Source organism: Ursus americanus, chromosome 33, assembly GCF_024610735.1.
Source record: "Ursus americanus isolate L20-20 chromosome 33, mUrsAme1.1.p, whole genome shotgun sequence".
In the NCBI taxonomy this organism is placed as follows: domain Eukaryota; kingdom Metazoa; phylum Chordata; class Mammalia; order Carnivora; family Ursidae; genus Ursus; species Ursus americanus.
The window spans coordinates 1,400,243-1,409,781 of NC_142159.1; the positions used below are offsets into that span (position 1 = coordinate 1,400,243).

The 9,539-nt window shown below is 45.8% G+C and overlaps 1 protein-coding gene and 1 long non-coding RNA gene across 6 annotated transcripts in view; one reads left to right on the plus strand and one right to left on the minus strand.

The window, feature by feature from the left end:
* Positions 1-9,539, plus strand: part of RHBDL2 (rhomboid like 2) — a 52,507-nt gene that overhangs the window by 9,834 nt on the left and 33,134 nt on the right. The window contains exon 1 of one of the 4 annotated variants that reach the window (XM_045782657.2): positions 3,946-4,031. The exons of 1 other annotated variant lie outside the window; for it this stretch is intronic. The gene's annotated coding sequence lies outside the window, so the exon portion shown is untranslated. Of the gene's footprint in view, positions 1-3,945; positions 4,079-6,571; positions 7,363-9,539 lie in introns of those variants that run through there. 2 more of the 4 variants (XM_045782656.2, XM_087858333.1) reach the window with 2 other exon arrangements.
* LOC148107203 (uncharacterized) overlaps positions 3,489-9,539 on the minus strand; it is a 47,514-nt gene continuing 41,463 nt past the window's right edge. For both annotated transcript variants that reach the window (XR_015722698.1, XR_015722696.1), the window contains exon 3: positions 3,489-4,264. This is a non-coding gene — a long non-coding RNA (uncharacterized LOC148107203). The remainder of the gene's footprint in view (positions 4,265-9,539) is intronic.

Sequence of the window (9,539 nt, forward strand, 5' to 3'; positions counted from 1 at the left end):
ATGGTATGGGATGCCATTCTGCCTTCTACTTCTGATGAGATATGTTGGTAGCTAGTGCTGTATTAACAAATCACTCTAAAGTGTGGCAGCTTCAAACAGCAATCATTTTATCTTGCCATGCTTCTGTGGGTCTGGAATTTGGGCAGAGTCCTGCTGAGTAGTTCTTCTGCTCTGTGTGGTGTCGGCTGGGGTCACCAAGTTGGCTGTCTTCAGTTGGTGGACGAGCTGGGCTCTGAGGTCTAGGAAGGCTTGACTCAGGGGCGCCCGGGTGGCTCGGTTGGTTGAGCATCAGACCTTTGGTTTCGGCTCAGGTCATGATCTCAGTCAGGGTTGTGAGAGCGAGCCCCCCCGTGGGCTCTGCTCGGCGGGGAGTCTGCTTGGAAATTCTCTCCCTCTCCCCTTGCCCTTCCCCCTACTCGCACTTGGATGCATTCTCTCTCTCTCTCTCAAATAAATAAACCTTAAAAAAAAATTTTTTTTATTATGTTATATTATTCACCATATAGTTTATCATTAGTTTTTGATGTAGTGTTCCATGATTCATTGTTTGCGTGTAACACCCAGTGCTCCACGCAATACGTGCCCTCCTTACTACCCATCACCGGCCTAACCCAATCCCCCACCCCCCTCCCCTCTGAAACGCTCAGTTTGTTTCCCAGAGTCCATAGTCTCTCATGGTTCATTCCCCTTCTGTTTACCCCTCCTTCATTCTTCCCTTCCTTCTCCTACTGATCTCCCTGCTATTCCTTATGTTCTACAAATGAGTGAAACCATATGATAATTGTCTTTCTCTGCTTGACCAATTTCACTTAGCATAATCTCCTCCAGACCTGTCCACGTTGCTGCAAATGTTGGGTAATCGTTCTTTCTGATAGCTGAGTAATATTCCATTGTATATATGGACCACATCTTCTTAATCCAGTCATCTATTGAAGGGCATCTCGGCTCCTTCCAGAGTTTAGCTATTGTGGACAATGCTGCTATGAATATTGGGGTGCATATGGCCCTTCTCTTCACTACGTCTGTATCTTTGGGGTAAATACCCAGTAGTGCAATGGCTGGGTCATAGGGTAGCTCTATTTTTAACTTTTTGAGGGTCCTCCACACTGTTTTCCATAGTGGCTGTACCAACTTGAATTCCTACCAACAGTGTAAAGGGTTTCCCTTTCTCCACATCCTCTCCAACATTTGTTGTTTCTTGCCTTATCATCAAATAAATAAATCTAAAAAAAAAAAAGGCTTCACTTACGCTTGGGTCTGGCACCCCGGGGCTCTTCTGCATGGCCTCTCTCTCCATACGAATAGATCGGGCTTCATCAGAGCATGCAGGGTAATCAACGTTCTTTTTTAATTAATTAATTAATTAATTTATTTATTTATTTCCATGATTTTTCTTTTCACTTTTTTTTATTTTCACAAGAACTTTATTCTTTAATTTAAATTCAATTAATTTATATATAATGCATTATAAGTTTCAGAGGTGGAGGTCAGTGATTCATCAGTCTTATATAACATAATACCCAGTACTCATTACATCATGTGCCATCCAACCTTCTTTTTAAATTATTATTTATTTATATTTTTTCAAAGTAAGCTCTATGCCCAATGTGGGGCTTGAACTCACCACCCCGAGATCCAGAGTTGCATGCTCTACTGACTAAGCCAGCCAGGCGCCCCAGGAGTCAACCTTCTTTATGGTCTTAGGCTTCCAAGAAGAACGACAGTGGGGCTGCCGATCTCTTAAGGCCTGGCCTTGGATTGTACGACTTCTGCCACCTATTACTGGTCAAAGCCAGTCACAGGGCTAGCCCAGATTCAAGGGCAGGAGAAACGAACCCCACCTCTTAGTGGGAGGAATGGCAAATAATATACTCCATCTTTAATCTATCACACTAGGCTTCTGGGAACTGATTAACCATAATCACCCTGATGGGGCTGAGTCACGTATAAAGCTAAACCACAGTATACTGCGTTGGGACAATTTATAGCTCTTTATTCCTCCCTGGATAGGGAGGACCTGGGAATAGAAAGTAGTTTTTTTGTTTGTTTTTTCCTTATGATTCCAGAGCCCAACATACAGAAGACATTCAGGGAATGCCTGTCCGGTGAATGCACACATCACATAAGAATCATTGCTTATCAAACCACAGTATACATAAGAATTCCCTGCGGAGCTGTCAAAAAGGCATATGCAGATTCCTGGGTAAGACCCCAGCCCAGACCCTCTGAATCCAAATCTCTAGGGTAGGGGTTTTTAGTCTGGGCTGTACATTAAAATACACCAGTCTTCAGGCCCTCGCTCCAGGGGCTCTGATCCCATTGGTGCATGAGCCCAGAGTTAGTATTTTTTTTACAATCTTCTCAGGGAATTCGGATGTGTAGCCAAGGTTAGGAACCACTAACCACTGCCATAGTAATCCTATGCAAACCAGGCATCTTCCCCTGGCCTCCCCAGATGATTCTAATGTAGGTGGTCTAGGAGAGGTGACTCCCCTCGGTTTGCCCAGGACTGTCCTGATTTTAAAACCCCAAGTCCCACATCCCAGGAAATCCCTAGTCCTCTGCAAACTCACACAGTTGGTCACTATTGACGGACCACTATTCAAGAAACATTGTAGATGAGGCAGCGAAAGCCCTTTGGAAGAATAACTACAAATATCTAATGAAAGCAGTGTTTCTGCCTCCTTACTCAGGGGACTGACGGTAGTATCGTAATGCTGCCCAGCTGAGTCAACTCCTCGAATGAAGGCGGCGATGGCGCAGGGTCAGTATTTCCCTTCAGCCCTGTACGCTGGTAGACTTGTTAACCTACTTAAACAGGGTGTCCAGCTCTGGGACTTCTTCCAGACTGTGTTCCTTAGTGTACACGAGGCAGCTTTGAAAGCCTGACCACAATCAGCAAGGATGCTGTGTGGAGGATGGTATGAGATACAGGATGAAGTTCTTGTGTCTCTACACCGGTGAGTATTGTTATTACTATTACACATGTTGTAATCAGGTACGAAGTTCTATGTCGGGGGGAATCAGTGTGGATCGTGGAGAGCCCATCTAGCTTCAGAAAAATGGGTTTGTGTCTCAGCTTTGGTGTGACTAGCCAGGTATATGATCACGGGTGCCTCTTGTTTAATTGTTCATCCGTAAAATGCAAGTAGGGGTGACGTCATCCTTACAGGGCAGCCGGGAGGAGGCATTGAAATAGTATAAGTGAAAGTGGCTGGAGACTGGGAAGGGGGGTGTTGTGATTGTTGTTGAGTGGGAGAGACAGAAATTATTCTGCTGAAAGGCTTTGCTCAGGAGCAAGGCCCTGGCTTCCCCACCCCGAACCACAGCCCCAGTTGTGCGGGATCCAAAGGCAGCAGCTTTGAACGTGGCGTGGGCACGCACGGACCTCGGGAGGACATGTCTCTACCTTAGCTGCCTTCGCGGGGAGTGCAAGTTTGCTTTGTGTTAGAAGTAAGAAAAACTTTTGGAGAAGGGGGTTTGTGGAGACATTTATTTTTTCATCGTTCGCTTATTTGTTCCAAGTGTATCCACAGAGATGCAGCAAAAAGAAAACAACCACAGCCACAAACCCGTAATATTGAAAAGCTGGTTCTTAATTTCTGTAGCTAAAAAAGCACTCTTTCAGGCTATAACCACAGAGATTGCTGCAGGCCTCTGGAACAGGGGATAATGATGGCTTGCAGTGTGATGAAGGAGGCTGTTAATCTCTGTGGCCCAGAAGCCCAATCCATGGCCTCTCCAATTACCCAGGTTGCCTAGCAACACCACCAAAAACCTCCCCACCAGGCCCGGCTGGGCAAAAATCGGGTACACCCAGCACAGCCTGCCGCCCAGCCTCCTGGGCTCCCAGGCCACATCAAGGCTGGACTCAGCCTTGGCAGGGGCCCGCCTGGTACCAATGAATGGGTGGGGCCAGCTGTTTAAAGAAACAATTCAGATATTTACAACCTACTCATGTGAATGCAACTAGGAAAGCAGCACAAACTGATGATCAAAAGTCTCTTCTGCCAAAGAGGAGTTGGCCTGAGGTGGGTGGCCTCGCCTGTGCTCTCCTGGGTGAGGTGAAGAAGGGAAGGTGAGCCTGACGTAGACATTTGGGTTCTCAGAGAGGCAAATGCTTTTCCTTTCCTGGGTGCCCATGTCCATCTCGACTCCCTGCGGCTTCAGTGGGAATGCTGGGGATTCCCGACCCCAGACTCTGGGCCGATGACCTGCCACTTCCACGGCCCCCATTTGGAAACTCCCGGGCTCTAGTCTGGGTCTGTTTGGGGAGCAGGAGGAAGAAGAGGGGGATTAGGGTAGAGGGAAGAATGGGATGAAAATAATCAAAATACAGATATATACCTCTTTAACCCCTGGTGCATAGAAATCTCAGGGCAGAGGAACACGCAAGGTCTGTGGACTCAGACACCTTGGGCTCCTCTCCCAGCTCTTCCCTCACCAGCTGTGCTACCCGGATCAAGTTCCTTCGGAAGCCTGAGTTTCCTTACCTATACAGTGGGGATATTACTATCTTATTTTATTTTTTTATTTTCATTTTTTGTTATTATCCTGTTTTATAAGGTTGTTGTGAAAATTAATGAAGAGAATGCTCGTCAAGTGCTTAGCATAGAATCTGGCATGTAATTAGTGCTCACTGTTTTTGTTTTTTAAAGATTTATTTATTTATTTGAGAGAGAGAGCACGAGAGAAAGAGAGAAGGAGCAGGAGGAGGGGCAGAGGGAGAAGCAGACTCCCCCTGAGCAGGGAGCCTGACCTGGGGCTCCATCCCAGGACCCTGGGATTATGACCTGAGCCAAAAGCAGCCGCTTAACTGACTGAGCCACCCAGGCGCCCCTAGTAAGTGCTCACTATTACGGCCACTCTTATTCTTTCATTTGCTTCTTACAATAATTCTGTATGATACGGAGGGGAGGAAGGGGGTCTATTTTATAGCCAAGGAAACTGAGGCACAGTAAAATTAAGGGGTGTGCTGGGAGCAGAACTTGAGTCTTCACAGTGTCTAGCACAAAGACAGGTGACAAACCTTTTTGTAGCCATGACAGAATAGTGGCTTTGCCGGTCTCCTCTGATGGCGCAGTGATGGCAGAATGATAATGGGGTGGGGGGGATTGGGGTGGTGGAAGGCACTTTTCAACACAAAGTGATATAAGACTCTTGGTTAATGTTGTCTGGATAGAATTCCCTTTTCCTTCCAGTATTCTTTTAAATAAACTTTTTATATTTTGGAGTAATTTTAGATTTACAGAAAAGTTGCAGAGTTTGTTTACCCTTTACACAGATGCTAGTATTTTCCGAACACCTCCTGTGTGCCAGGAACTTTCTGGGCACAAGAAATACAGCAATAAAACTGTCTCTGCTTTCCTCTGGAAGATCACAGAGTTTGTGAGAGGAGTGGACCCTGGAGGCCTTAGTTTGTGGTTCTCAAAGGTGTTCCTGCCTCCGTGTCGCTTGTCAGAGATCTGCTGAATCGATTAAATTAGTTTTTTCAGGAGTGGGGCCCAGGAGGCTGTATAAAAACAAATGTTGAAAAAGAAACTCTTGAGGGGATTCTAAGGCAGAACTAGTTTGGGGAACGACTGGTCTGGTGCAGACTCTTCATTTCACTGTGCAGGTGAGAGAGTCATGGCTCAGCGCATGGAAGGGACTGGCTTCAGCTCACACAGCCAGGAAGTGGCAGAGGTCTAGACCAGAAAGCAGGTCTCCTGGTTCTGCGCTCTCCTTACACTGTGTCTCCCTACTGCAGAGCAAGAATTGAGTTTAACTTGCAAAAAGAAGACCCCAGGTAGAGTTGAGAAGAGTTTCTTGGGTACTGAGGTGTTATTACTTAGGTTTTTGGCTACAAGGCACAGAAACTGATTCTGGCTAATTACTCCAGTAAATGAATTTGATTGAACACACATTGGGTAAGGAAAGAAAAACTATTTCTCAACTCCTGCTCACACTTCTGACACCAAATATGTGGGTTTTTCACACCAAGCAATTCTGACACTAACTACCCCACTGGTTAAGGGCTCAGTACCCTGTGACTGCTCCCCACCCCAGATGCCAGTTGCGAGTCCGGGCTTCTGATCAACTGGCTATAAGTTGGGGTTTCTGTGACCCCCTTCTTGGGCTTAGTAATTTGCTAGAACAGCTCTCAGAACTTAGGAGAGGGCTGTACTTATTATTACTGGTTTTTTATATAAAGTATACAACTCAAGAACAGCCAAATGGGAGTGATGCATGGGGCAGCGTGGATGGGAAAGGATACAGAGCTTCCACGCCCTCTCTGAGTGTTTCATTCTCCCAGCGCCTCTCTGTGTTTACCAAGCTGGAAGCTCTCTGAATCTTCTGTGTAGAGTTTTCATGGAAGTTCCATAACATAGGCGGGATTGGTGATTGACCATTGCTGATACACCTCAATCTCTAGCCCTTCTTCCCTTCCCAGAGGTGGGGCTGAAAGTTCCAACCCTCTAATCCCATCGTTATTTCCTTGGGCAACCAGCCCCCATCCTCCAAGTCACTTCCTGAGCTGAAGCTCAGGTCTGGTTAAAAAGGGCTTATTATAAATAACAGAAGATGCCCCTCCCACCCCTGTCACTCTGGAAATTCCAAGGGTTTTAGGAGCTCTGTGCCAGGAACTGGGGAGGAAGAGCAAAAATATCTTAGTATATCACAGTATCCCAGGGAGGTTACAAAATCACTGGAAGGCTGCAGAAACAAGGTTTGGAAAATACGCTGAGACAAAAGGAAACCAGGCGTCTAGAACTACGCCGAAATCACATCGCAGGGCCAGGTCGGTGAAGATGGCCCCGTTGCTGGGGCTGCACTGTGTGCTCATTGCGGCAGCCTGCATGGAAGATTCGGTGGGCCTTGGGTGCCGGATGCCACTCTGACCCGAGCGGCATGGACACTGGACGTGCTGCTTGCAGTGCACCGCTGTGAAGAACGTGGCCAGTCTTCAAGCTCCAGCCTCAAAAATCCTAAGCAAGTGTGGCTGATCGGTGACGCCCAAGTCACGACCGGAACCTTAGCTGCCTAGGGACCTGGAACCGAGAGGACTGGGGATTTTTACCTTCCGTACCGGGAAGTGGTCCTTGCTGCCTGCCAGGATTCATGAGATGAAGAATTCCCCCAGAACCCTGACAAATGGCCATTATATAAGTGTTAATCAAGAGAAGACTCTGGGAGCCCTTGACATTGGCAGCTTCAACGCTTACAGTTTTGCATGTCATTAGCTGCTCCCAGAGGCCCGTTGTAGATGGATGTGAACCGAAGGACTTCGCTGGAGCCGTCATTGACCAGGGAGTGAGCAGGCCTGCCCTGCCACTTTGACGTCTCCCGTGATTTCTCTTCTCCACGAGTTCTGGCCTCTAGGTAATCTGCATGCAGTGACTAAAATCTTTGTTTCTTGTTTGAGGAGTAGAAAAGACTCGTAAAAATAAATCACTTGATAGTGCCAGAAATAGAAATGAGAAGAAAGTGAAGAAGCTTGAGAAAGTGACTTTAAAAAAAATTTTTGTGTGTGTGTGTGTGACCACAAACAGAAGTTTTGGATAAACTTGGCATGGAACGTCAAGTTCAGCGGTGCCTAGGATCTTTGACACCAAGCGATCTATCTGTGTGTCACACAGATACAAGGAAAAGTGCTTTGGGAAGTTGTTTTCATGAGTGCTTCAGCTCATTAAAGTGCAGAAACTGGTCTTCGAGAGAGAGGTTAAGCTTTACTTAAAGAGGAAGGGGCACAATTAACTCACTGAGGTTCTGTTTTCTTTTCTTCTTTGGGACCTTGGGTGCAAAATGTTAAACATGGTTAATTAATACTCCTCACATGACAGACTTTATAAATAACCTTACACCTGCACTTATGGAATCATTTAGGGTCTGAAATGCAATCTCTTAAAATTTTCTGGCTGTAATTTGTAACATAATTTTGGGAGACACTATGTGGTATATTAAGGCTCCTAAAAGGTCTTTGGAAAAATCCCTTGCCATTGTCAAGGATCTCCGGTGTAACTCTCCTAATGGAAATCTCTTTTTCTTCATTTCTTTTTTCTTTTCTTTTTTTTTTTTTTTAAGCAGAAGAATGTTTTGGGTAAATGAGCATGGCCCTGCCCTTTCTACTCCTGGGCCGAAACAATGGCTTCATGATTCATACTATGAGCAGTGCTTATCCCAGATAAAGTCAGGATGTAGGGAAGTTCTTTCCACTTTTCCTCTTAAGAATACTTACTGGGGCGCCTGGCCGGCTCAGTTGGTAGAGCATGTGACTCTTGATCTCAGGGTTGTGCATTTGAGCCCCATGCTGGGTGTGGAGCCTACTTAAAAAAAAAAAGGGAAGGTCTTTGGCTTTTGGTGCACAGGGGAACATCTTCATTTTTTTTTTTTTCATTTTTAACTCGAAGGCCCTGAGTCTTTTCTACTCCTCCAAAATTCTGTTGATCAGTCTACCCTCATTGTTCCCTATAAGTAGGATGAGAATTTATTACAGCAGTGCCACCCAGTTTTGGTCTGTGTGTGTGTGTGTGTGTTTCTGTGTGTGTGTGTGTGTGTGTGTGTGTGTGTGTGAGAGAGAGAGAGAGAGAGAGACAGAGACAGAGACAGAGAGACAGAGAGATTGTTTTCAACAAAGAGTTGACAGACACCTGCTAAAGATAGAAGGTAGGAGGTAAGGCATAACATCAAGCCAACATTAAAGAAAGCTCTAGAAACTTGGATGATCTTTGCTTAGTGAGTAAGAAGGCACAGTCAGTGAGTGCAGTAAATAATTCCACTCCATACATAACACCGTGATGAGAGTGACCAAGTGAATAATTTGACAGCTGCGATGCTTTTATATCTCTGTTCGGCTATGATGTGTTGTAATCATTGCTGAGATGTTTTGAGACTCTTGCTTTATTTAATTGGGCCTTCAAAAGTTCTGGTCATCTAAAGTATGCTTCCAGAGACTCTGTCCCACCTCTGACCTGTAGAGCCTATGGAGTACCTAGACCACACCCATGCAAGGGCAAAATAATGGTATAACCTGAGATTAGCCCAAGGAGGAAAACCTTGGACCCAGGAGCAGATTTCAGCACAGCATAAGGAAGAAGCACCTAAGAATGAAAACTGTCAGAAAACGCAACCACCCTATTGAAGTACGTTCCTGTTCTTTGTCATCTGTCACTACTATAAGCAGTTCTGCACCGAACATCTTTGAAATAGAGCTTTGTGCACTTGCTCAAATACATTTGCAGGATAGATTTCTAGGAGTCGGGTGATTCTGTTGAAAGGTATATGCTTTTCGCATTTTCTGGGTACTGCCCGATTGCCTTCCAAAACTGTACCATTTCCCACAGCCTCATGAGTATGGATAATCCTTTTCTTTCTTTCTCTTTTTTTTGGATAATCTTTTTCATTGTTTGATCCGGAATGTTTCCAAGGTGGTGAACTGGGCTCAGGAATTCAGGTGTGGGAGCAGAAGAGAAACGGGAGTGGGAGGGACAGGGAATGCCAGAGTCGGGGAGCACACCCGTGAGCATCGAGCAGCAGATGTTGGAGCATTGCTTAATCAA